Genomic DNA, 27024 nt, shown 5'->3' on the forward strand with positions numbered 1-27024 from the left:
AGTGACACTGTACAAAGAGGGTTTGTAGGTATCAGTGACACTTTACAGAGAGGGTTTGTAGGTATCAGTGACACTGTACAGAGTTTGTTTGTAGGTATCAATGACACTGTACAGAGTGGGTTTGTAGGTATCAGTGACATTGTACAGAGAGGGTATGTAGTTATCAGTGACACTGTACAGAGAGGGTATGTAGTTATCAGTGACACTGTACAAAGAGGGTTTGTAGGTTTCAGTGACACTGTGCAGAGTGGGTTTGTAGGTATCAGTGACACTGTGCAGAGTGGGTTATGTAGGTATCAGTGACACTGTATAGAGTGGATTTATGGGTATCAGTGACACTGAACAGAGTGGGTTTGTAGGTATCAGTGACACTGTATAGAATGGGTTTGTACGTGTCAGTGAGACTGTACAGAGCGGGTTTGTAGATATCAGTGACACAGTACAGAGATGGCTTGTAGGTATCAGTGACACTGTACAGAAATGGTTTGCAGGTATCAGTGACACTGTACAGAGAGGGTTTGTAGGTATCAGTGACACTGTACAGAGAGGGTTATGTAGGTATCAGTGACACTGTACAGAGAGGGTTATGTAGTTATCAGTGACACTGTACAGAGAGGGTTATGTAGGTATCAGTGACACTGTACAGAGAGGGTTATGTAGGTATCAGTGATACTGTACAGAGAGGGTTATGTAGGTATCAGTAACACTGTACAGAGAGGGTTATGTAGGTATCAGTAACACTGTACAGAGAGGGTTATGTAGGTATCAGTAACACTGTACAGAGAGGGTTATGTAGGTATCAGTAACACTGTACAGAGAGGGTTATGTAGGTATCAGTAACACTGTACAGAGAGGGTTATGTAGGTATCAGTAACACTGTACAGAGAGGGTTATGTACGTATCAGTGACACTGTACAGAGAGGGTTATGTAGGTATCAGTAACACTGTACAGAGAGGGTTATGTAGGTATCAGTGACACTGTACAGAGAGGGTTATGTAGGTATCAGTGACACATTACAGAGAGGGTTATGTATCAGTGACACTGTACAGAGAGGGTTATGTAGGTATCAGTAACACTGTACAGAGAGGCTTATGTAGGTATCAGTAACACTGTACAGAGAGAGTTATGTAGGTATCAGTAACACTGTTTTGAGAGGGTTATGTAGGTATCAGTGACACTGTACAGAGAGGATTATGTAGGTATCAGTGACACTGTACAGAGAGGGTTATGTAGGTATCAGTGACACTGTACAGAGAGGGTTTGTAGGTATCATTGTCAATGTACAGAGAGGGTTATGTAGGTATCAGTGACACTGTACAGAGTGGGTTTGTGGGTATCAGTGACACTGTACAGAGAGGGTTTGTGGGTATCAGTAACACTGTACAGAGAGGGTTATGTAGGTATCAGTAACACTGTACAGAGAGGGTTATGTAGGTATCAGTGACACATTACAGAGAGGGTTATGTATCAGTGACACTGTACAGAGAGGGTTATGTAGGTATCAGGAACACTGTACAGAGAGGGTTATGTAGGTATCAGTGACACTGTACAGAGAGAGTTATGTAGGTATCAGTAACACTGTTTTGAGAGGGTTATGTAGGTATCAGTGACACTGTACAGAGAGGATTATGTAGATATCAGTGACACTGTACAGAGAAGGTTACGTAGGTATCATTGTCAATGTACAGAGAGGGTTATGTAGGTATCAGTGACACTGTACAGAGTGGGTTTGTGGGTATCAGTGACACTGTACAGAGAGGGTTTGTGGGTATCAGTGATACTGTACAGAGAGGGTTTGTGGGTATCAGTAATACTGTACAGAGAGGGTTTGTGGGTATCAGTGACACTGTACAGAGTGGGTTTGTGGGTATCAGTGACACTGTACAGAGAGGGTTTGTGGGTATCAGTGATACTGTACAGAGAGGGTTTGTGGGTATCAGTGATACTGTACAGAGAGGGTTTGTGGGTATCAGTGACACTGTACAGAGTGGGTTTGTGGGTATCAGTGACACTGTACAGAGAGGGTTTGTGGGTATCAGTGATACTGTACAGAGAGGGTTTGTGGGTATCAGTGACACTGTACAGAGTGGGTTTGTGGGTATCAGTGACACTGTACAGAGTGGGTTTGTGGGTATCAGTGACACTGTACAGGCCCAAGGCAGAATGTGCAGTGATCTGAGATGTCATCGCAGAAAATGCATCATGTCTGCAGAAAGAACAGGACACATGTTAGTGCTTTCACTTTGTAGTGCTGTTCCACATTAGAAAGTTATATTCAAACAGAGCTGTGCTCTGGCTGCACTGTAAGTTTTTCTTAACTTAGTGCATTGATTGTTGACAGGCGCTCAGAGATTTTTTCAAACCCTAGCCTTTTCCAGTCTGCAATGCTGTTTATTCTGAACGTAAGATGTATGAGCATTGCATCTTTTTATTACTAAATTTCTATGTTATACCAAGAGTAAAGGAAACACATTTTATTCAAGAGACATTTTAAAATTTCTTTTTTTGTATGCAGCTAATCTGCAATGCAATTTTCAACTACTGCACTATATTATAAAACCTTTAAAAAATGCTTTATTCTTCAGTTAACCAACATATTGCAATTGAACTGGTGCCTTAGTGTAATTGTCTAATTTAAAATTGAATTGTATGTTAAAAATGACCTGCAAAAAAAGTTTCACAAAAAAAAAATCTCATTGCAGATAGTGAAGGAAAGTTCTGCCTCTGGGTGGGTTTGTCGGTATCAGTAACACTGTACAGAGTGGGTTTATAGGTATCAGTTAAACTGTACAGAGTGGGTTTGTAGGTATTAGTGAAACTGTGCAGAGAGGGTTTGTAGGTATCAGTGACACTGTACAGAGAGGGTTATGTAGGTATCAGTGACACTGTACAGAGAGGGCTATGTAGGTATCAGTGACACTGTACACAGAGGGTTTGTAGGTATCAGTGACACTGTACACAGAGGGTTTGTAGGTATTAGTGACACTGCGCAGACGGTTTGTAGGTATCAGTGACACTGTACAGAGAGGGATTGTAAGTATCAGTGACACTGTTCACAGATGGTTTGTAGGTATCAGTGACATTGTACAGAGAGGGTTATGTAGGTATCAGTGACACTGTACAGAGGGGGTTTGTAGGTATCAGTGGCACTGTACAGAGAGGATTATGTAGGTATCAGTGACACTGTACGGAGAGGGTTATGTAGGTATCAGTGACACTTTACAGAGAGGGTTTGTAGGTATCAGTGACACTGTACAGAGAGGGTTATGTAGGTATCAGTGACACTGTATAGAGTGGGTTTGTGGGTATCAGTGACACTGTACAGAATGGGTTTGTAGGTAACAGTGACACTGTACAGAGTGGGTTTGTACATGTCAGTGAGACTTTACAGAGATGGTTTCTAAGTATCAATGACACTGTACAGAGAGAGGGTTAGTAAGTATCAGTGACACTGTACAAAGGGGGTTTGTAGGTATCAGTGACACTGTACAGAGTGGGTTTGTAGGTATCAGTGACACTGTACAGAGAAGGTTTGTAGGTAATAGTGACACTGTGCAGAGAGGGTTTGTAGGTATCAGTGACACTGTACAGAGAGGGTTATGTAGGTATCAGTGACACGGTACAGAGAGGGTTTGTAGGTATTAGTGACACTGCGCAGAGAGGGTTTGTAGGTATCAGTAACACTGTACAGAGTGGGTTTGTATGTATTAGTGACACTGTACAGAGAGTGTTTGTACGTATCAGTGACACTGTGCACAGAGGGTTTGTAGGTATCAGTGACATTGTACAGAGAGGGTTATGTAGGTATCAATGACACTGTACAGAGAGGGTTTGTAGGTATCAGTGACACTGTACAGAGAGGGATATGTAGGTATCAGTGACACTGTACAGAGAGGGTTATGTAGGTATCAGTGACACTGTACAGAGAGGGTTATGTAGGTATAGTGACACTGTATAGAATGGGATTGTAGGTATCAGTGACACTGTACAGAGTGGGTTTGTACGTATCAGTGAGACTGTACAGAGTGGGTTTGTAGATATCAGTGACACTGTACAGAGATGGTTTGTAGGTATCAGTGACACTGTACCGAGATGGTTTGTAGGTATCAGTGACACTGTACAGAGAGTGTTTGTAGGTAGTAATGACACTGTACAGAGAGGGTTTGTAAGTATCAGTGACACTGTACAAAGAGGGTTTTGTAGGTATCAGTGACACTGTGCAGAGTGGGTTTGTAGGTATCAGTGACACTGTACAGAGAAGGTTTGTAGGTAAATAGTGACACTGTGCAGAGATGGTTTGTAGGTATCAGTGACACTGTACAGAGAGGGTTATGTAGGTATCAGTGACACTGTACAGAGAGGGGTTGTAGGTGTCATTGACACTATATTTAGAAGGTTTGTAGTTATTAGTGACACTGTGCAGAGAGGGTTTGTATGTATCAGTGACACTGTACATAGAGGGTTTGCAGGTATCAATGACACTGTGCAGAGAGGGTTACGTAGGTATTAGTGACACTGCGCAGAGAAGGCTTGTAGGTATCAGTGACACTGTACAGAGTGAGTTTGTAGGTATTAGTGACACTGTACAGAAAGAGTTTGTAAGTTTGTAAGTATTATTGACATTGTACAGAGAGGGTTATGTAGGTATCAGTGCAGGCTCGGCTCTAAGGGGGGGCATTGGGGGGCAATGCCCCCCCAATGGGATGCTGTGCCCCCCAGGGCAAAAGAAGTGATTTAAAAAAAGTGACGGAACGTCCAGGGTCCCAAATGTCGCATCAACCATTAGCCACTGGACCCTGGAGATCCGCCACTGGAGGGCCCAGCTAATCTCTTTACTCTCCTCTATTTACAACCAGATAACAAATAAAGTTGCATTTCCCTGCTGGTGCTCTCACTGTTAACCTAGGGCTTGCAATGCCCCTCCTCCTGCTAGCCCACTTACTACAGAGCTGAAGTGAGATGATCACATCATCAGACCTCTGCAGGAAGTGCTGGGAGAAGCTAATAGTCAGTGAGAGGGAAGGCAGAAGTAATTTTGTGAAAACACAGCCGTATAACTAATGTGTGTGTGAGAGTAGTATCCCTTCCCTATTGTGCTTTATATCCTGGCAGCCACAGATAAAGAAGAAAATTGGGAATTCCTTGGTTTCCCCACTGCAGGTCACACAAAACAAGTGTGCATTGTGCCTGCTTTATCTGCAGTGATCATTGTAAAATGTGTGTCAGATTATAGGTGCTCAAATACACACACTTCAAATGTAGCTGTGGGACAATGAGTGAAATAGCCTTATGTTTATTATTTACATGTTTCAAAACATCTCCTATTTGTCCCCAATGTTGTTTTATTATATATATATATATATATATATATATATATATATATATATATATATATATACACACACACATACATACATACACACAATACACACACTGTGTGTATATATATATATATTGTTTGTGTATATATATATATATATATGCATACAAAGAGAGAAGCGCTCTACCAGGAACGAACAACAGCTCAGTGGCTTGTTCTATGGCGATTTACCACCCGGAAGCAGCCTCTTTTAGACCAGTGTGCTTTTCACAGAAGAAAACTTTCCTGAAGTATATCAGTCTGATCTCGCCAAGTAAGGTCAGTCCAGCCCCGAAATACCAGGCAATTCTCCTCTGAACAAGGAACATGACAACCCCAGACGATCGTTTCGGCCTCCTATGGGCCTCGTCAGTGAGGTTCAGCCACATTCCTCTAAGCACACTGGGCAAGGAGTCCACGTCTGGTTTCCCCCATCACCCATAGGGAGACTTCCCCAGGGTCATAATAATTTGCATACAAAGAGAGAAGCGCTCTACCAGGAACGAACAACAGCTCAGTGGCTTGTTCTATGGCGATTTACCACCCAGAAGCAGCCTCTTTTAGACCAGTGTGCTTTTCACAGAAGAAAACTTTCCTGAAGTATATCAGTCTGATCCCGCCAAGTAAGGTCAGTCCAGCCCCGAAATACCAGGCAATTCTCCTCTGAACAAGGAACATGACAACCCCAGACGATCGTTTCGGCCTCCTATGGGCCTCGTCAGTGAGGTGCAGCCACATTCCTCTAAGCACACTGGGCAAGGAGTCCACGTCTGGTTTCCCCCATCACCCATAGGGAGACTTCCCCAGGGTCATAATAATTTGCATACAAAGAGAGAAGCGCTCTACCAGGAACGAACAACAGCTCAGTGGCTTGTTCTATGGCGATTTACCACCCGGAAGCAGCCTCTTTTAGACCAGTGTGCTTTTCACAGAAGAAAACTTTCCTGAAGTATATCAGTCTGATCCCGCCAAGTAAGGTCAGTCCAGCCCCGAAATACCAGGCAATTCTCCTCTGAACAAGGAACATGACAACCCCAGACGATCGTTTCGGCCTCCTATGGGCCTCGTCAGTGAGGTGCAGCCACATTCCTCTAAGCACACTGGGCAAGGAGTCCACGTCTGGTTTCCCCCATCACCCATAGGGAGACTTCCCCAGGGTCATAATAATTTGCATACAAAGAGAGAAGCGCTCTACCAGGAACGAACAACAGCTCAGTGGCTTGTTCTATGGCGATTTACCACCCGGAAGCAGCCTCTTTTAGACCAGTGTGCTTTTCACAGAAGAAAACTTTCCTGAAGTATATCAGTCTGATCCCGCCAAGTAAGGTCAGTCCAGCCCCGAAATACCAGGCAATTCTCCTCTGAACAAGGAACATGACAACCCCAGACGATCGTTTCGGCCTCCTATGGGCCTCGTCAGTGAGGTGCAGCCACATTCCTCTAAGCACACTGGGCAAGGAGTCCACGTCTGGTTTCCCCCATCACCCATAGGGAGACTTCCCCAGGGTCATAATAATTTGCATACAAAGAGAGAAGCGCTCTACCAGGAACGAACAACAGCTCAGTGGCTTGTTCTATGGCGATTTACCACCCGGAAGCAGCCTCTTTTAGACCAGTGTGCTTTTCACAGAAGAAAACTTTCCTGAAGTATATCAGTCTGATCCCGCCAAGTAAGGTCAGTCCAGCCCCGAAATACCAGGCAATTCTCCTCTGAACAAGGAACATGACAACCCCAGACGATCGTTTCGGCCTCCTATGGGCCTCGTCAGTGAGGTGCAGCCACATTCCTCTAAGCACACTGGGCAAGGAGTCCACGTCTGGTTTCCCCCATCACCCATAGGGAGACTTCCCCAGGGTCATAATAATTTGCATACAAAGAGAGAAGCGCTCTACCAGGAACGAACAACAGCTCAGTGGCTTGTTCTATGGCGATTTACCACCCGGAAGCAGCCTCTTTTAGACCAGTGTGCTTTTCACAGAAGAAAACTTTCCTGAAGTATATCAGTCTGATCCCGCCAAGTAAGGTCAGTCCAGCCCCGAAATACCAGGCAATTCTCCTCTGAACAAGGAACATGACAACCCCAGACGATCGTTTCGGCCTCCTATGGGCCTCGTCAGTGAGGTGCAGCCACATTCCTCTAAGCACACTGGGCAAGGAGTCCACGTCTGGTTTCCCCCATCACCCATAGGGAGACTTCCCCAGGGTCATAATAATTTGCATACAAAGAGAGAAGCGCTCTACCAGGAACGAACAACAGCTCAGTGGCTTGTTCTATGGCGATTTACCACCCGGAAGCAGCCTCTTTTAGACCAGTGTGCTTTTCACAGAAGAAAACTTTCCTGAAGTATATCAGTCTGATCCCGCCAAGTAAGGTCAGTCCAGCCCCGAAATACCAGGCAATTCTCCTCTGAACAAGGAACATGACAACCCCAGACGATCGTTCCGGCCTCCTATGGGCCTCGTCAGTGAGGTGCAGCCACATTCCTCTAAGCACACTGGGCAAGGAGTCCACGTCTGGTTTCCCCCATCACCCATAGGGAGACTTCCCCAGGGTCATAATAATTTGCATACAAAGAGAGAAGCGCTCTACCAGGAACGAACAACAGATCAGTGGCTTGTTCTATGGCGATTTACCACCCGGAAGCAGCCTCTTTTAGACCAGTGTGCTTTTCACAGAAGAAAACTTTCCTGAAGTATATCAGTCTGATCCCGCCAAGTAAGGTCAGTCCAGCCCCGAAATACCAGGCAATTCTCCTCTGAACAAGGAACATGACAACCCCAGACGATCGTTCCGGCCTCCTATGGGCCTCGTCAGTGAGGTGCAGCCACATTCCTCTAAGCACACTGGGCAAGGAGTCCACGTCTGGTTTCCCCCATCACCCATAGGGAGACTTCCCCAGGGTCATAATAATTTGCATACAAAGAGAGAAGCGCTCTACCAGGAACGAACAACAGCTCAGTGGCTTGTTCTATGGCGATTTACCACCCGGAAGCAGCCTCTTTTAGACCAGTGTGCTTTTCACAGAAGAAAACTTTCCTGAAGTATATCAGTCTGATCCCGCCAAGTAAGGTCAGTCCAGCCCCGAAATACCAGGCAATTCTCCTCTGAACAAGGAACATGACAACCCCAGACGATCGTTTCGGCCTCCTATGGGCCTCGTCAGTGAGGTGCAGCCACATTCCTCTAAGCACACTGGGCAAGGAGTCCACGTCTGGTTTCCCCCATCACCCATAGGGAGACTTCCCCAGGGTCATAATAATTTGCATACAAAGAGAGAAGCGCTCTACCAGGAACGAACAACAGCTCAGTGGCTTGTTCTATGGCGATTTACCACCCGGAAGCAGCCTCTTTTAGACCAGTGTGCTTTTCACAGAAGAAAACTTTCCTGAAGTATATCAGTCTGATCCCGCCAAGTAAGGTCAGTACAGCCCCGAAATACCAGGCAATTCTCCTCTGAACAAGGAACATGACAACCCCAGTGTGCTTAGAGGAATGTGGCTGCACCTCACTGACGAGGCCCATAGGAGGCCGAAACGATCGTCTGGGGTTGTCATGTTCCTTGTTCAGAGGAGAATTGCCTGGTATTTCGGGGCTGGACTGACCTTACTTGGCGGGATCAGACTGATATACTTCAGGAAAGTTTTCTTCTGTGAAAAGCACACTGGTCTAAAAGAGGCTGCTTCCGGGTGGTAAATCGCCATAGAACAAGCCACTGAGCTGTTGTTCGTTCCTGGTAGAGCGCTTCTCTCTCTGTATGCAAATTATTATGACCCTGGGGAAGTCTCCCTATGGGTGATGGGGGAAACCAGACGTGGACTCCTTGCCCAGTGTTCTTAGAGGAATGTGGCTGCACCTCACTGACGAGGCCCATAGGAGGCCGAAACGATCGTCTGGGGTTGTCATGTTCCTTGTTCAGAGGAGAATTGCCTGGTATTTCGGGGCTGGACTGACCTTACTTGGCGGGATCAGACTGATATACTTCAGGAAAGTTTTCTTCTGTGAAAAGCACACTGGTCTAAAAGAGGCTGCTTCCGGGTGGTAAATCGCCATAGAACAAGCCACTGAGCTGTTGTTCGTTCCTGGTAGAGCGCTTCTCTCTCTGTATGCAAATTATTATGACCCTGGGGAAGTCTCCCTATGGGTGATGGGGGAAACCAGACGTGGACTCCTTGCCCAGTGTGCTTAGAGGAATGTGGCTGCACCTCACTGACGAGGCCCATAGGAGGCCGAAACGATCGTCTGGGGTTGTCATGTTCCTTGTTCAGAGGAGAATTGCCTGGTATTTCGGGGCTGGACTAACCTTACTTGGCGGGATCAGACTGATATACTTCAGGAAAGTTTTCTTCTGTGAAAAGCACACTGGTCTAAAAGAGGCTGCTTCCGGGTGGTAAATCGCCATAGAACAAGCCACTGAGCTGTTGTTCGTTCCTGGTAGAGCGCTTCTCTCTCTGTATGCAAATTATTATGACCCTGGGGAAGTCTCCCTATGGGTGATGGGGGAAACCAGACGTGGACTCCTTGCCCAGTGTGCTTAGAGGAATGTGGCTGCACCTCACTGACGAGGCCCATAGGAGGCCGAAACGATCGTCTGGGGTTGTCATGTTCCTTGTTCAGAGGAGAATTGCCTGGTATTTCGGGGCTGGACTGACCTTACTTGGCGGGATCAGACTGATATACTTCAGGAAAGTTTTCTTCTGTGAAAATCACACTGGTCTAAAAGAGGCTGCTTCCGGGTGGTAAATCGCCATAGAACAAGCCACTGAGCTGTTGTTCGTTCCTGGTAGAGCGCTTCTCTCTCTGTATGCAAATTATTATGACCCTGGGGAAGTCTCCCTATGGGTGATGGGGGAAACCAGACGTGGACTCCTTGCCCAGTGTGCTTAGAGGAATGTGGCTGCACCTCACTGACGAGGCCCATAGGAGGCCGAAACGATCGTCTGGGGTTGTCATGTTCCTTGTTCAGAGGAGAATTGCCTGGTATTTCGGGGCTGGACTGACCTTACTTGGCGGGATCAGACTGATATACTTCAGGAAAGTTTTCTTCTGTGAAAAGCACACTGGTCTAAAAGAGGCTGCTTCCGGGTGGTAAATCGCCATAGAACAAGCCACTGAGCTGTTGTTCGTTCCTGGTAGAGCGCTTCTCTCTCTGTATGCAAATTATTATGACCCTGGGGAAGTCTCCCTATGGGTGATGGGGGAAACCAGACGTGGACTCCTTGCCCAGTGTGCTTAGAGGAATGTGGCTGCACCTCACTGACGAGGCCCATAGGAGGCCGAAACGATCGTCTGGGGTTGTCATGTTCCTTGTTCAGAGGAGAATTGCCTGGTATTTCGGGGCTGGACTGACCTTACTTGGCGGGATCAGACTGATATACTTCAGGAAAGTTTTCTTCTGTGAAAAGCACACTGGTCTAAAAGAGGCTGCTTCCGGGTGGTAAATCGCCATAGAACAAGCCACTGACCTGTTGTTCGTTCCTGGTAGAGCGCTTCTCTCTCTGTATGCAAATTATTATGACCCTGGGGAAGTCTCCCTATGGGTGATGGGGGAAACCAGACGTGGACTCCTTGCCCAGTGTGCTTAGAGGAATGTGGCTGCACCTCACTGACGAGGCCCATAGGAGGCCGAAACGATCGTCTGGGGTTGTCATGTTCCTTGTTCAGAGGAGAATTGCCTGGTATTTCGGGGCTGGACTGACCTTACTTGGCGGGATCAGACTGATATACTTCAGGAAAGTTTTCTTCTGTGAAAAGCACACTGGTCTAAAAGAGGCTGCTTCCGGGTGGTAAATCGCCATAGAACAAGCCACTGAGCTGTTGTTCGTTCCTGGTAGAGCGCTTCTCTCTCTGTATGCAAATTATTATGACCCTGGGGAAGTCTCCCTATGGGTGATGGGGGAAACCAGACGTGGACTCCTTGCCCAGTGTGCTTAGAGGAATGTGGCTGCACCTCACTGACGAGGCCCATAGGAGGCCGAAACGATCGTCTGGGGTTGTCATGTTCCTTGTTCAGAGGAGAATTGCCTGGTATTTCGGGGCTGGACTGACCTTACTTGGCGGGATCAGACTGATATACTTCAGGAAAGTTTTCTTCTGTGAAAAGCACACTGGTCTAAAAGAGGCTGCTTCCGGGTGGTAAATCGCCATAGAACAAGCCACTGAGCTGTTGTTCGTTCCTGGTAGAGCGCTTCTCTCTCTGTATATATATATATATATATATATATATATATATATATATATATGTGTGTGTATATACATATATACCGTGTGTATGTGTGTGTGTATATGTGTCCACTGGCTGTGTCATATGTGGGAGACATTCCTGAGATATGACAAATGTAACCCCTGCACTGCCATAAATCTGGTAAATGTAACTGCTGCGGCACTGCCAGACATCTTATAAATGTAACCCCTATACTCCTTGAGATATGACACATGTAACCGCTGCACTTCCAGAAATATAAACTCCTGCACAGCCAGAGATCTGATAAATGTAACCCCTGGACTGACAAAGTAGGTCTGCTCTTATTTTGACTCTCATACATGCTTTTTAAATGCGTGCCCCCTCGTGAAAAAAAAATGCCCCCCCCCCCCCCATTTCATTCGTTCTGGAGACGACCCTGTATCAGTGACACTGTATAGAGTGGCTCTGTGGGTATCAGTGACACTGTGCAGAGAGGGTTATGTAGGTATTAGTGACACTGCGCAGAGAGGGTTTGTAGGTATCAGTGACACTGTACAGAGTGGGTTTGTAGGTATTAGTGACATTTTACAGAGAAGGTTATGTAGGTATCAGTGACACTGTATATAGAGGGTTTGTAGGTATCAGTGACAATGTACAGAGAGGGTTATGTAGGTATCAGTGACACTGTACAGAGTGGGTTTGTGGGTATCAGTGGCACTGTACAGAGTGGGTTTGTGGGTATCAGTAACACTGTACAAAGTGGGTTTGTGGGTATCAGTGACACTGTACAGAGTGGGTTTGTAGGTATCAGTGACACTGTACAGAGTGGGTTTGTACGTGTCAGTGAGACTGTACAAAGTGGGTTTGTAGATATCAGTGACACTGTACAGAGATGGTTTGTAGGTATCAGTGATACTGTACAGAGAAGGTTTGTAGGTATCAGTGACACTGTACAGAGTGGGTTTGTAGGTATCAGTGACACTGTGCACAGAGGGTTTGTAGGTATCAGTGACACTTTACAGAGAGGGTTTGTATGTATCAGTGACACTGTACATAGAGGGTTTGCAGGTATCAATGACACTGTGCAGAGAGGGTTATGTAGGTATTAATGACACTGCGCAGAAAAGGTTTGTAGGTATCAGTGACACTGTACAGAGTGAGTTTGTAGGTATTATTGACACTGTACAGAGAGGGTTTGTAAGCTTGTAAGTATCATTGACATTGTACAGAGAGGGTTATGTAGGTATCAGTGACACTGTACAGAGTGGGTTTGTAGATATCATTGACACTGTGCACAGAGGGTTTGTAGGTATCAGTGACACTTTACAGAGAGGGTTTGTAAGTTTGTAAGTATCATTGACATTGTACAGAGAGGGTTATGTAGGTATCAGTGACACTGTACAGAGAGGGTTATGTAGATATCAGTGACACTGTATAGAGTGGGTTTGTGGGTATCAGTGACAATGTGCACAGAGGGTTATGTAGGTATTAGTGACACTGCACAGAGAGGGTTTGTAGGTATCAGTGACACTGTACAGAGAAGGTTATGTAGGTATCAGTGACACTGTATAGAGTGGGTTTGTGGGTATCAGTGACACTGTACAGAGTGGGTTTGTGGGTATCAGTGACACTGTACAGAGTGGGTTTGTGGGTATCAGTGACACTGTACAGAGTGGGTTTGTGGGTATCAGTGACACTGTACAGAGTGGGGTTGTAGGTAACAGTGACACTGTACAGAGTGGGTTTGTACGTGTCAGTGAGACTGTATAAAGTGGGTTTGTAGATATCAGTGACACTGTACAGAGATGGTTTGTAGGTATCAGTGACACTGTACAGAGATGGTTTGTAGGTATCAGTGACACTGTACAGAGTGGGTTTGTAGGTATCAGTGACACTGGGCACAGAGGGTTTGTAGGTATCAGTGACACTTTACAGAAAGGGTTTGTAGGTATCAGTGACATTGTAAAGATTGGGTTTGTAGCTATCAGTGACACTGTACAGAGAGGGTTATGTAGGTATCAGTGACACTGTACAGAGAACGTTTGTAGGTATCAGTGACACTGTACAGAGTGGGTTTGTAGACATCATTGACACTGTGCACAGAGGGTTTGTAGGCATCAGTGACACTTTACAGAGAGGGTTTGTAAGTTTGTAAGTATCATTGACATTGTACAGAGAGGGTTATGTAGGTATCAGTGACACTGTACAGAGAGGGTTATGTAGGTATCAGTGACACTGTACAGAGTGGGTTTGTAGGTATCAGTGGCACTGTGCACAGAGGGTTTGTAGGTATCAGTGACACTTTACAGAAAGGGTTTGTAGGCATCAGTGACATTGTAAAGAGTGGGTTTGTAGCTATCAGTGACACTGTACAGAGAGGGTTATGTAGGTATCAGTGACACTGTACAGAGATGGTTTGTAGGTATCAGTGACACTGTACAGAGAAGGTTTGTAGGTATCAGTGACACTGTACAGAGTGGGTTTGTAGACATCATTGACACTGTGCACAGAGGGTTTGTAAGTATCATTGACATTGTACAGAGAGGGTTATGTAGGTATCAGTGACACTGTACAGAGAGGGTTATGTAGGTATCAGTCACACTGTATAGAGTGGGTTTGTGGGTATCAGTGACACTGTGCAGAGAGGGTTATGTAGGTATTAGTGACACTGCACAGAGAGGGTTATGTAGGTATCAGTGACACTGTACAGAGTGAGTTTGTAGGTATTAGTGACATTTTACAGAGAGGGTTATGTAGGTATCAGTGACACTGTACAGAGAGGGTTTGTAGGTATCATTGACAAGGTACAGAGAGGGTTATGTAGGTATCAGTGACACTGTATAGAGTGGGTTTGTGGGTATCAGTGACACTGTACAGAGTGGGTTTGTGGGTATCAGTGACACTGTACAGAGTGGGTTTGTAGGTATCAGTGACACTGTACAGAGTGGGTTTGTAGGTATCAGTGACCCTGTACAGAGTGGGTTTGTACGTGTCAGTGAGACTGTACAAAGTGGGTTTGTAGATATCAGTGACACTGTACAGAGATGGTTTGTAGGTATCAGTGACACTGTACAGAGAAGGTTTGTAGGTATCAGTGACACTGTACAGAGTGGGTTTGTAGGTATCAGTGACACTGTATAGAGTGGGTTTGTGGGTATCAGTGACAATGTACAGAGTGGGTTTGTGGGTATCAGTGACACTGTACAGAGTGGGTTTGTGGGTATCAGTGACACTGTACAGAGTGGGTTTGTAGGTATCAATGACACTGTACAGAGAGGGTTATGTAGGTATCAGTGACACTGTATAGAGTGGGTTTGTGGGTATCAGTGACACTGTGCAGAGAGGGTTATGTAGGTATTAGTGACACTGCACAGAGAGGGTTTGTAGGTATCAGTGACACTGTACAGAGTGAGTTTGTAGGTATTAGTGACATTTTACAGAGAGGGTTATGTAGGTATCAGTGACACTGTACAGAGAGGGTTTGTAGGTATCATTGACAATGTACAGAGAGGGTTATGTAGGTATCAGTGACACTGTATAGAGTGGGTTTGTGGGTATCAGTGACACTGTACAGAGTGGGTTTGTGGGTATCAGTGACACTGTAAAGAGTGAGTTTGTAGGTATCAGTGACACTGTACAGAGTGGGTTTGTACGTGTCAGTGAGACTGTACAAAGTGGGTTTGTAGGTATCAGTGACACTGTACAGAGAAGGTTTGTAGGTATCAGTGACACTGTACAGAGTGGGTTTGTAGGTATCAGTGACACTGTATAAAGTGGGTTTGTGGGTATCAGTGACAATGTACAGAGTGGGTTTGTGGGTATCAGTGACAATGTACAGAGTGGGTTTGTGGGTATCAGTGACACTGTACAGAGTGGGTTTGTGGGTATCAGTGACACTGTACAGAGTGGGTTTGTAGGTATCAGTGACACTGTACAGAGTGGGTTTGTACGTGTCAGTGAGACTGTAAAAAGTGGGTTTGTAGATATCAGTGACACTGTACAGAGATGGTTTGTAGGTATCAGTGACACTGTACAGAGTGGGTTTGTAGGTATCAGTGACACTGTACAGAGTGGGTTTGTAGGTATCAGTGACACTGTACAGAGTGGGTTTGTACGTGTCAGTGAGACTGTACAAAGTGGGTTTGTAGATATCAGTGACACTGTACAGAGATGGTTTGTAGGTATAAGTGACACTGTACAGAGAAGGTTTGTAGGTATCAGTGACACTGTACAGAGTGGGTTTGTAGGTATCAGTGACACTGTATAGAGTGGGTTTGTGGGTATCAGTGACAATGTACAGAGTGGGTTTGTGGGTATCAGTGACACTGTACAGAGTGGGTTTGTGGGTATCAGTGACACTGTACAGAGTGGGTTTGTAGGTATCAGTGACAATGTACAGAGAAGGTTATGTAGGTATCAGTGACACTGTATAGAGTGGGTTTGTGGGTATCAGTGACACTGTACAGAGTGGGTTTGTGGGTATCAGTGACACTGTACAGAGTGGGTTTGTGGGTATCAGTGACACTGTACAGAGTGGGTTTGTGGGTATCAGTGACACTGTACAGAGTGGGGTTGTAGGTACCAGTGACACTGTACAGAGTGGGTTTGTACGTGTCAGTGAGACTGTATAAAGTGGGTTTGTAGATATCAGTGACACTGTACAGAGATGGTTTGTAGGTATCAGTGACACTGTACAGAGATGGTTTGTAGGTATCAGTGACACTGTACAGAGTGGGTTTGTAGGTATCAGTGACACTGTGCACAGAGGGTTTGTAGGTATCAGTGACACTTTACAGAAAGGGTTTGTAGGTATCAGTGACATTGTAAAGATTGGGTTTGTAGCTATCAGTGACACTGTACAGAGAGGGTTATGTAGGTATCAGTGACACTGTACAGAGAACGTTTGTAGGTATCAGTGACACTGTACAGAGTGGGTTTGTAGACATCATTGACACTGTGCACAGAGGGTTTGTAGGCATCAGTGACACTTTACAGAGAAGGTTTGTAAGTTTGTAAGTATCATTGACATTGTACAGAGAGGGTTATGTAGGTATCAGTGACACTGTACAGAGTGGGTTTGTAGGTATCAGTGACACTGTGAACAGAGGGTTTGTAGGTATCAGTGACACTTTACAGAAAGGGATGTAGGCATCAGTGACATTGTAAAGAGTGGGTTTGTAGCTATCAGTGACACTGTACAGAGAGGGTTATGTAGGTATCAGTGACACTGTACAGAGATGGTTTGTAGGTATCAGTGACACTGTACAGAGAAGGTTTGTAGGTATCAGTGACACTGTACAGAGTGGGTTTGTAGACATCATTGGCACTGTACAGAGAGGGTTATGTAGGTATCAGTGACACTGTACAGAGAGGGTTATGTAGGTATCAGTGACACTGTATAGAGTGGGTTTGTGGGTATCAGTGACACTGTGCAGAGAGGGTTATGTAGGTATTAGTGACACTGCACAGAGAGGGTTTGTAGATATCAGTGACACTGTACAGAGTGAGTTTGTAGGTATTAGTGACATTTTACAGAGAAGGTTTGTAGGTATCAGTGACACTGTACAGAGTGGGTTTGTAGGTATCAGTGACACTGTATAGAGTGGGTTTGTGGGTATCAGTGACAATGTACAGAGTGGGTTTGTGGGTATCAGTGACACTGTACAGAGTGGGTTTGTGGGTATCAGTGACACTGTACAGAGTGGGTTTGTAGGTATCAGTGACAATGTACAGAGAAGGTTATGTAGGTATCAGTGACACTGTATAGAGTGGGTTTGTGGGTATCAGTGACACTGTACAGAGTGGGTTTGTGGGTATCAGTGACACTGTACAGAGTGGGTTTGTGGGTATCAGTGACACTGTACAGAGTGGGTTTGTGGGTATCAGTGACACTGTACAGAGTGGGGTTGTAGGTACCAGTGACACTGTACAGAGTGGGTTTGTACGTGTCAGTGAGACTGTATAAAGTGGGTTTGTAGATATCAGTGACACTGTACAGAGATGGTTTGTAGGTATCAGTGACACTGTACAGAGATGGTTTGTAGGTATCAGTGACACTGTACAGAGTGGGTTTGTAGGTATCAGTGACACTGTGCACAGAGGGTTTGTAGGTATCAGTGACACTTTACAGAAAGGGTTTGTAGGTATCAGTGACATTGTAAAGATTGGGTTTGTAGCTATCAGTGACACTGTACAGAGAGGGTTATGTAGGTATCAGTGACACTGTACAGAGAAGGTTTGTAGGTATCAGTGACATTGTACAGAGTGGGTTTGTAGACATCATTGACACTGTGCACAGAGGGTTTGTAGGCATCAGTGACACTTTACAGAGAAGGTTTGTAAGTTTGTAAGTATCATTGACATTGTACAGAGAGGGTTATGTAGGTATCAGTGACACTGTACAGAGTGGGTTTGTAGGTATCAGTGACACTGTGAACAGAGGGTTTGTAGGTATCAGTGACACTTTACAGAAAGGGATGTAGGCATCAGTGACATTGTAAAGAGTGGGTTTGTAGCTATCAGTGACACTGTACAGAGAGGGTTATGTAGGTATCAGTGACACTGTACAGAGATGGTTTGTAGGTATCAGTGACACTGTACAGAGAAGGTTTGTAGGTATCAGTGACACTGTACAGAGTGGGTTTGTAGACATCATTGACACTGTACAGAGAGGGTTATGTAGGTATCAGTGACACTGTACAGAGAGGGTTATGTAGGTATCAGTGACACTGTATAGAGTGGGTTTGTGGGTATCAGTGACACTGTGCAGAGAGGGTTATGTAGGTATTAGTGACACTGCACAGAGAGGGTTTGTAGATATCAGTGACACTGTACAGAGTGAGTTTGTAGGTATTAGTGACATTTTACAGAGAGGGTTATGTAGGTATCAGTGACACTGTACAGAGAGGGTTTGTAGGTATCATTGACAAGGTACAGAGAGGGTTATGTAGGTATCAGTGACACTGTATAGAGTGGGTTTGTGGGTATCAGTGACACTGTACAGAGTGGGTTTGTGGGTATCAGTGACACTGTACAGAGTGGGTTTGTAGGTATCAGTGACACTGTACAGAGTGGGTTTGTACGTGTCAGTGAGACTGTACAAAGTGGGTTTGTAGATATCAGTGATACTGTACAGAGATGGTTTGTAGGTATCAGTGACACTGTACAGAGAAGGTTTGTAGGTATCAGTGACACTGTACAGAGTGGGATTGTAGGTATCAGTGACACTGTATAGAGTGGGTTTGTGGGTATCAGTGACAATGTACAGAGTGGGTTTGTGGGTATCAGTGACACTGTACAGAGTGGGTTTGTGGGTATCAGTGACACTGTACAGAGTGGGTTTGTAGGTATCAGTGACACTGTACAGAGAGGGTTATGTAGGTATCAGTGACACTGTATAGAGTGGGTTTGTGGGTATCAGTGACACTGTGCAGAGAGGGTTATGTAGGTATTAGTGACACTGCACAGAGAGGGTTTGTAGGTATCAGTGACACTGTACAGAGTGAGTTTGTAGGTATTAGTGACATTTTACAGAGAGGGTTATGTAGGTATCAGTGACACTGTACAGAGAGGGTTTGTAGGTATCATTGACAATGTACAGAGAGGGTTATGTAGGTATCAGTGACACTGTATAGAGTGGGTTTGTGGGTATCAGTGACACTGTACAGAGTGGGTTTCTGGGTATCAGTGACACTGTACAGAGTGGGTTTGTAGGTATCAGTGACACTGTACAGAGTGGGTTTGTACGTGTCAGTGAGACTGTACAAAGTGGGTTTGTAGATATCAGTGACACTGTACAGAGATGGTTTGTAGGTATCAGTGACACTGTACAGAGAAGGTTTGTAGGTATCAGTGACACTGTACAGAGTGGGTTTGTAGGTATTAGTGACACTGTATAGAGTGGGTTTGTGGGTATCAGTGACAATGTACAGAGTGGGTTTGTGGGTATCAGTGACACTGTACAGAGTGGGTTTGTGGGTATCAGTGACACTGTACAGAGTGGGTTTGTAGGTATCAGTGACACTGTACAGAGTGGGTTTGTACGTGTCAGTGAGACTGTAAAAAGTGGGTTTGTAGATATCAGTGACACTGTACAGAGATGGTTTGTAGGTATCAGTGACACTGTACAGAGAAGGTTTGTAGGTATCAGTGACACTGTACAGAGTGGGTTTGTAGGTATCAGTGACACTGTACAGAGTGGGTTTGTAGGTATCAGTGACACTGTACAGAGTGGGTTTGTACGTGTCAGTGAGACTGTACAAAGTGGGTTTGTAGATATCAGTGACACTGTACAGAGATGGTTTGTAGGTATAAGTGACACTGTGCACAGAGGGTTTGTAGGTATCAGTGACATTGTAAAGAGTGGGTTTGTAGCTATCAGCGACACTGTACAGAGAAGGTTCTGTAGGTATCAGTGACACTGTACAGAAATGGTTTGTAGGTTTGTAAAGAGTGGGTTTGTAGCTATCAGTGACACTGTACAGAGAGGGCTATGTAGGTATCAGTGACACTGTACAAAGAAGGTTTGTAGGTATCAGTGACACTGTACAGAGTGGGTTTGTAGATATCACTGACACTGTGCACAGAGGGTTTGTAGGTATCAGTGACACTTTACAGAGAGGGTTTGTAAGTTTGTAAGTATCATTGACATTGTACAGAGAGGGTTATGTAGGTATCAGTGACACTGTACAGAGAGGGTTATGTAGGTATCAGTCACACTGTATAGAGTGGGTTTGTGGGTATCAGTGACACTGTGCAGAGAGGGTTATGTAGGTATTAGTGACACTGCACAGAGAGGGTTTGTAGGTATCAGTGACACTGTACAGAGTGGGTTTGTAGGCATTAGTGACATTTTACAGAGAGGGTTATGTAGGTATCAGTGACACTGTACAGAGAGGGTTTGTAGGTATCATTGACAATGTACAGAGAGGGTTATGTAGGTATCAGTGACATTGTATAGAGTGGGTTTGTGGGTATCAGTGACACTGTACAGAGTGGGTTTGTAGGTACCAGTGACACTGTACAGAGTGGGTTTGTACCAGTGACGTGCGGTGACGTCAGAGGCTGGTGAGGCAGTGGATAGGATATGCATTCATTCTTTAGATATCCTTTGTTGAAGAAATAGCAATGCACATGGGTGAGCCAATCACATGAGGTATCTATGTGCAGCCACCAATCAGCAGCTACTGAGCATATTTAAATATGATTTTCAACAAAGGATGGCAAAAGAAGGAAGAAAATTAGATAATAGATGTAAATTGGAAAGTTATTTAAAATTGCATGCTCTTTCTAAATCATGAAAGAAAACATATGGGTTTCATGTCTCTTTAAATGGTGTCTTGGAAAACTGGTCAACTTAGTAAACATCTGATTTTAGTCTAAAGGATTGTAACAGAAACTCTTTCCAGATAACAAAATGCTTGCTCTGATTATGAGATCTAGAAATTCAGGCCCATTAAAATATATGTTTAAAACATACTTTTTACTTTAATGCTGCAAATTATGCTTATAGATTCCTTCATTATTCAGTAAATATAAAAATGTATTGATCCAGTGGCGGCTGGTGAAATTTAAAGATGGTGGGGCGCTTGACCCCACCCCTTTAAATAAAGCCACACCATCAGATGGCACTACCAATTCATTAATTAAATAAATAAAAGGTAGACAGAAACACAGAAAAGCACTTGGGGGGAGAGGGAGAGAGAGACGGGGAAGAGGGAGAGAGACAGAGACACAGAGGGTTAGAGAGAATGAAAGAGAGACACAATCACACACAGAGGGTTAGAGAGAGAGAGAGAAGCAATCACACACAGAGGGTTAGAGAGAGAGAGAAAGAGAGAGAGACACAATCACACACAGAGGGTTAGAGAGAGAGAGAAAGAGAGACACAATCACACACAGAGGGTTAGAGAGAGAGAAAAAGAGAGAGACACAATCACACACAGAGGGTTAGAGAAAGAGACACAATCACACACATAAGCTTAGAGAGAGAGAAAGAGAGACACAATCACACACAGAGGGTTAGAGAGAGAGAGAAAGAGAGAGAGAGACACAATCACACACAGAGGGTTAGAGAGAGAGACACACACAATAACACACAGAGGGTTAGAGATAGAGAGAGACACAATCATACACAGAGGGTTAGAGAGAGAGAGAGAAAGAGAGACAGTCACACACAGAGGGTTAGAGAGAGAGAAAGAGAGAGAGAGAGAGACACAATCACACACAGAGGGTTAGAGAGAAAGAGAGAGACACACAATCACACACAGAGGGTTAGAGAGAGAGAAGGAGACACAATCACACACAGAGGGTTAGAGAGAGAGAGAAAGAGAGAGACACAATCACACACAGAGGGTTAGAGAGAGAGAAAGAGAGACACAATCACACACAGAGGGTTAGAGAGAGAGAAAGAGAGAGATAGACATAATCACACACAGAGGGTTAGGGAAAGAGAGAGAGACACAATCACACACAGAGGGTTAGAGAGACACATAAGGGATGAGAGAGTCAGAGGGGGAGGAAGAGAGACAGAGAGAGAAAGAGACCATGGGGGAGAACGACACATAAGGAGAGAGATGGATAGATAGAGAGAGAGAGACACACACACAAGGGGGGGGAGGGACCACTGCATTTTTAAGTAATATTTTAAGTGACTATCAAATGCTAATAGTCTACAATCTATTTTAAATATCTGAAACAGAACAGCACATATGAATGGGAGCATTAATAAATTATCTGTTGTCTACATCAGGGTTGTCCAACATACACCTAAGGAATCACTGGATTACATGAAATACTATAGCTACAGGAGCAATGGAGAATATTTGCTATAACTCATTCTAAACTGCTTGGTTTCATTTTACATTACCATGCTGTTGGTCTAGCTTACTCTTGTCAAATAACAACTCATCCATAGAAACAGCAGAGCTACAGAGAGTTCAGAAAGTGAGACTATAAATTAGTGTGCAGTACAGAGGCAAGCTGCTGGGTGTAAACTTTGAGTAAACAAAATACAAAAATGATCCTTAAACTGCTTTAAAAGAGTAAAAAAAACAAAAAACACTAAACCACATTCATTAAATTATCATTTTCACTAACAGAATCCCTTTCAGTAAAATCTAAGGTTGCAGAACTTACTTCAATAAAATGTGGCTAAAACACTGCTCTCTCTGCATCTCTTCCTGCTCTGTAAGGAAGTGACAGTGGCACATTCCACTGCACTTGGAGGGGAAGTACTGAACTCTCTTTTTCACTTTAGCAAAGCTGGCAGCTTCACAGGACAGCAACAAAATAAATGAAAGTTGTTTTTTTCCGTTTTTGATTTGTTTTATATGATTAAACATCCAGTCCCAACCCTAAGTTCCACTTACTAATGCCTCTAACTGGATTGGTTCAGCCCAAATAGGACTGCCTCAAATAAGCAGTTATGGGCCATGCAATGATCTTAACCACTTTCATCCAGTAGGTGGCGCAGCATGTTGTGTAATGGTGGGCAGACCTGCTTGTGCCTCTCCATTGCACAACATGTAGCTGTGAAAAAAAAAAAAATGCTGGGGAAAAAAAAATTGCAATTTTTTTTAAAAGCCAATAAAAAAATATATATATTTTTGCCCATATGAGAGGTGAAGCACTGCCTCACCTGCCTCTAGTGACTGCACATCACTGGTTTGTACGTGTCAGTGAGACTGTATAAAGTGGGTTTGTAGATATCAGTGACACTGTACAGAGATGGTTTGTAGGTATCAGTGAAAGTGTACAGAGTGGGTTTGTAGGTATCAGTGACACTGTACAGAGTGGGTTTGTAGGTATCAGTGACACTGTACAGAGTGGGTTTGTAGGTATCAGTGACACTGTGCACAGAGGGTTTGTAGGTATCAGTGACACTTTACAGAGAGGGTTTGTAGGTATCAGTGACATTGTAAAGAGTGGGTTTGTAGGTATCAGTGACACTGTACAGAGATGGTTTGTAGGTATCAGTGACACTGTACAGAGTGGGTTTGTAGATATCATTCACACTGTGCACAGAGGGTTTGTAGGTATCAGTGACACTTTACAGAGAGGGTTTGTAAGTTTGTAAGTATCATTGACATTGTACAGAGAGGGTTATGTAGGTATCAGTGACACTGTACAGAGAGGGTTATGTAGGTATCAGTGACACTGTATAGAGTGGGTTTGTGGGTATCAGTGACACTGTGCAGAGAGGGTTATGTAGGTATTAGTGACACTGCACAGAGAGGGTTTGTAGGTATCAGTGACACTGTACAGAGTGGGTTTGTAGGTATTAGTGACATTTTACAGAGAGGGTTATGTAGGTATCAGTGACACTGTACAGAGAGGGTTTATAGGTATCATTGACAATGTACAGAGAGGGTTATGTAGGTATCAGTGACACTGTACGGAGTGGGTCTGTGGATATCAGTGAAACTGTACAGAGTGGGTTTGTGGGTATCAGTGACACTGTACAGAGTGGGTTTGTGGGTATCAGTGACACTGTACAGAGTGGGTTTGTAGGTATCAGTGACACTGTACAGAGTGGGTTTGTACTTTTCAGTGAGACTGTACAAAGTGGGTTTGTAGATATCAGTGAAACTGTACAGAGATGGTTTGTAGGTATCAGTGACACTGTACAGAGAAGGTTTGTAGGCATTAGTGACACTGTACAGAGTGGGTTTGTAGTTATCAGTGATACTGTGCACAGAGGGTTTGTAGGTATCAGTGACATTGTAAAGAGTGGGTTTGTAGCTATCAGTGACACTGTACAGAGAGGGTTATGTAGGTATCAGTGACACTGTACAGAGATGGTTTGTAGGTATCATTGACACTGTGCACAGAGGGTTTGTAGGTATCAGTGACACAGTGACACTGTACAGAGAGGGTTATGTAGGTATCAGTGACACTGTATAGAGTGGGTTTGTAGGTATCAGTGACACTGTGCAGAAAGGGTTATGTAGGTATTAGTGAAACTGCACAGAGAGGGTTTGAAGGTATTAGTGACATTTTACAGAGAGGGTTATGTAGGTATCAGTGACACTGTACAGAGAGGGTTATGTAGGTATCAGTGACACTGTACAGAGTTGGTTTGTAGGTATCAGTGACACTGTACAGAGGTTTGTAGGTATCAGTGACACTGTTCAGAGTGGGTTTGTAGATATCATTGACACTGTGCACAGAGGGTTTGTAGCTATCAGTGACACTGTACAGAGAAGGTTCTGTAGGTATCAGTGACACTGTACAGAGATGGTTTGTAGATTTGTAAAGAGTGGGTTTGTAGCTATCAGTGACACTGTACAGAGAGGGCTATGTAGGTATCAGTGACACTGTACAGAGAAGGTTTGTAGGTATCAGTGACACTGTACAGAGTGGGTTTGTAGATATCACTGACACTGTGCACAGAGGGTTTGTAGGTATCAGTGACACTTTACAGAGAGGGTTTGTAAGTTTGTAAGTATCATTGACATTGTACAGAGAGGGTTATGTAGGTATCAGTAACACTGTACAGAGAGGGTTATGTAGGTATCAGTCACACTGTATAGAGTGGGTTTGTGGGTATCAGTGACACTGTGCAGAGAGGGTTATGTAGGTATTAGTGACACTGCGCAGAGATGGTTTGTAGGTATCAGTGACACTGTACAGAGTGGGTTTGTAGGTATTAGTGACATTTTACAGAGAGGGTTATGTAGGTATCAGTGACACTGTACAGAGAGGGTTTGTAGGTATCATTGACAATGTACAGAGAGGGTTATGTAGGTATCAGTGACATTGTATAAAGTGGGTTTGTGGGTATCAGTGACACTGTACAGAGTGGGTTTGTAGGTACCAGTGACACTGTACAGAGTGTGTTTGTACGTGTCAGTGAGACTGTATAAAGTGGGTTTGTAGATATCAGTGACACTGTACAGAGATGGTTTGTAGGTATCAGTGAAAGTGTACAGAGAAGGTTTGTAGGTATCAGTGACACTGTACAGAGTGGGTTTGTAGGTATCAGTGACACTGTGCACAGAGGGTTTGTAGGTATCAGTGACACTTTACAGAGAGGGTTTGTAGGTATCAGTGACATTGTAAAGAGTGGGTTTGTAGGTATCAGTGACACTGTACAGAGATGGTTTGTAGGTATCAGTGACACTGTACAGAGTGGGTTTGTAGATATCATTCACACTGTGCACAGAGGGTTTGTAGGTATCAGTGACACTTTACAGAGAGGGTTTGTAAGTTTGTAAGTATCATTGACATTGTACAGAGAGGGTTATGTATGTATCAGTGACACTGTACAGAGAGGGTTATGTAGGTATCAGTGACACTGTATAGAGTCGGTTTGTGGGTATCAGTGACACTGTGCAGAGAGGGTTATGTAGGTATTAGTGACACTGCACAGAGAGGGTTTGTAGGTATCAGTGACACTGTACAGAGTGGGTTTGTAGGTATTAGTGACATTTTACAGAGAGGGTTATGTAGGTATCAGTGACACTGTACAGAGAGGGTTTATAGGTATCATTGACAATGTACAGAGAGGGTTATGTAGGTATCAGTGACACTGTACGGAGTGGGTTTGTGGGTATCAGTGACACTGTACAGAGTGGGTTTGTGGGTATCAGTGACACTGTACAGAGTGGGTTTGTGGGTATCAGTGACACTGTACAGAGTGGGTTTGTAGGTATCAGTGACACTGTACAGAGTGGGTTTGTACTTGTCAGTGAGACTGTACAAAGTGGGTTTGTAGATATCAGTGAAACTGTACAGAGATGGTTTGTAGGTATCAGTGACACTGTACAGAGAAGGTTTGTAGGCATTAGTGACACTGTACAGAGTGGGTTTGTAGTTATCAGTGATACTGTGCACAGAGGATTTGTAGGTATCAGTGACATTGTAAAGAGTGGGTTTGTAGCTATCAGTGACACTGTACAGAGAGGGTTATGTAGGTATCAGTGACACTGTACAGAGATGGTTTGTAGGTATCATTGACACTGTGCACAGAGGGTTTGTAGGTATCAGTGACACTGTACAGAGAGGGTTATGTAGGTATCAGTGACACTGTATAGAGTGGGTTTGTAGGTATCAGTGACACTGTGCAGAAAGGGTTATGTAGGTATTAGTGAAACTGCACAGAGAGGGTTTGAAGGTATTAGTGACATTTTACAGAGAGGGTTATGTAGGTATCAGTGACACTGTACAGAGAGGGTTATGTAGGTATCAGTGACACTGTACAGAGTTGGTTTGTAGGTATCAGTGACACTGTACAGAGAAGGTTTGTAGGTATCAGTGACACTGTTCAGAGTGGGTTTGTAGATATCATTGACACTGTGCACAGAGGGTTTGTAGGTATCAGTGACACTTTACAGAGAGGGTTTGTAAGTTTGTAAGTATCATTGACATTGTACAGAGAGGGTTATGTAGGTATCAGTGACACTGTATAGAGTGGGTTTGTGGGTATCAGTGACACTGTGCAGAGAGGGTTATGTAGGTATTAGTAACACTGCGCAGAGAG

The 27024-nt window shown here is 44.3% G+C and overlaps 1 protein-coding gene across 1 annotated transcript in view; it reads right to left on the minus strand.

Annotated features, from left to right (window-relative positions):
• The window catches only part of PRR5L (proline rich 5 like), a 276250-nt gene that overhangs the window by 55883 nt on the left and 193343 nt on the right, over positions 1-27024 (minus strand). The gene's annotated exons all lie outside the window — the stretch shown is intronic.

This window comes from Bombina bombina, chromosome 7 (assembly GCF_027579735.1).
Source record: "Bombina bombina isolate aBomBom1 chromosome 7, aBomBom1.pri, whole genome shotgun sequence".
Taxonomy (NCBI): Eukaryota; Metazoa; Chordata; class Amphibia; order Anura; family Bombinatoridae; genus Bombina; species Bombina bombina.